Below are 2,369 nucleotides of genomic sequence, written 5' to 3' on the forward strand. Positions count from 1 at the left end.
TTTGATAAATAGTTCATATAAAGTTACATATAACATAAAAATAGGAGATGTGATATGATTGCCAATGAGACAACTCTCCACAAGAAGCCAAAATGACACAGAAATTAATAGATCACTTTCCGGTCTGCAACAATGAGCAACGCCCATACTGCATAGTTAGCTATAAAAGGCCCCGAAATGATATTGTAATATTTTTCAAACGAGAAAACTAACGGCCTTATTTATGTATAACAAAGAACGAAAAACAAATATGTAACACATCAAAAAACGATAACCACTGAATTACAGGGTCCTTACTTAGTTTTCTAGTTGTTTATGTTTCACTTTTTTTTTTATATATATATATATCGGGGTCATTCATAGCTGACTATACGGTATAGTTTTACTTCGTTGTTGACTTTTGTATGTTGAGCTATAATAATTGCTTGATACGCCTACATGTACTTCATTTAAACTTTGGTGGAAAGTTTTCTCACTGGCCAACATACCACAGCTATATGTAAAATAAAACCCCAGTTGGAATGCCATCTAAGGCACTCGGCAAACTAAGTTCAACGAGCTCATATGGCTGCTTTCGTTTAGGCCAATTTGGACCAATATCGACATTTAAAAGAGCCTCAAATTGTGAAAAGAAATAGTCGTTAAATTTTATTTTTGGCAGTACTATACTTTTTGAAACTTTATTTCCTCTTGAATATATTTATCAACAGTTTATTTCATCTGGAATAACGTTGAAAGTCCCATTTTTTTAAAAAAAAACATCCTATTAAGATGTACACTGGTTAAACATTGTAATTTTGGCTTTGGATGATTGATATGTTATGTTCAACTACTTCGACTAAGTTAACAGATAAAAATTTACAATAACATACAGAAAAAGGGTCGTCGATGCCATCTCGATTACCTTAATAAGAAAGTAATATATAACGGGTTTTGTCAACGAACTGTACAGTGATTATTTAAAAACGCACAACGAACTCGACACAGTTGGTGAGACGAACGATACAGTAAGAGAAAACTTAAGAAGTATGATATTGCGTTTATTTTGAGTTCTAGGGACCATTTGAAGGCACGTAGTGATTCAATGTATAGTTATTTATTATTGATTAAGGTATTAATAGGCAAAAGTGTATGCACGAAAAGATATTCAGCATTGTTTATCTCATAAAACGTATGAAATTGCACCATGCATGTGCGTTTTGCATCTTGCAGTTTTATCAAACGTTCTAAGCAATATCTAAAACTTACAACAACTGAATAATTGAATAAATAAACTAACTTGCACATTGACATATTTATATCTACTCAAATAAGTTCTAGAGAGGCATTCGAAAATTTTGTCATCCCAGTTGTTGTCCTGACTTTCGCTTCGAACGCGTCAACGTCCGGAAACATTTGTATCGGGGTTATACGGGGTGAAATAGTTATGATTATTTTTAAATGATGACAAATTGCTCTATTCTGTAAAATACAAAGCTTTTGGAAATTCCATATTCTCGGCATCCTGTAAAATAGTTCATGAACAGTAATAATTGTTCTGCATTAGAAGAACAGAAAGTTGCACTCTTGCTTTTAACTTTTTTAGGCCACACAAAACTGATTTTACAAAACATTCTACCCCAGAACTAATGGATTCGCTTAATTATGACTAGACCAAAGGTTTATATTTTGTATTCAAAGTATGGTGGGCAAGGAAATTATTTATTGGCTTAAAAAAATTAATCGTAGCTATACCCAAACTTGTAATTCTGATCAAGTAGGCCCTATATCTCTAGCTTACGTTTTCGCCTAGTGCAGATAAAAGGATTGCCGCAATGATTGTTTTTATTAACTATCCGGTAAGGGTTGGGTTGGGTATTCGACCTCAAGTTGAGACCTACTTTAGAAGAAAAAAACTAAGCAGAACAACACCATAGATTTGTTCTACTGTAAACCTCTGCTGTCAAGCTTCCCTTTGCACATAGTGCGGACAATTTTTATTATATTTTCGGTTAGGGTTGGGTTGGGTGTCATATCTTTTAAAATTAAAATAAGCCGAACAGCAACCTTGATTTTTTTTCATTCGATTTTCATTAGATTTACACATTGTGCGGACAAAAGTATGGCCGTTGAAATGTGTTTGATCATATTTTCGGTAATGGTAGGGTAGGGTGGTTAGCTGAAGTCCACTTGAAATAAAAGTGGCCTCCAATGTGGTTTTATGAAGAACAACTACCCGCAAATTTATGGTAGTTTGCAAAAAAATAATAGTTTTTTTGTTATAATGTGATATGTAATATGTTGGCAAATAATGAAAGCTCGTACCTTATTTAAAAGACATCGAAATAAAGAGAAATGGTATGATAACCAATACAAATCTCCCAGAGACA

This window comes from Mytilus trossulus, chromosome 2, assembly GCF_036588685.1.
Source record: "Mytilus trossulus isolate FHL-02 chromosome 2, PNRI_Mtr1.1.1.hap1, whole genome shotgun sequence".
Classification (NCBI taxonomy): Eukaryota; Metazoa; Mollusca; class Bivalvia; order Mytilida; family Mytilidae; genus Mytilus; species Mytilus trossulus.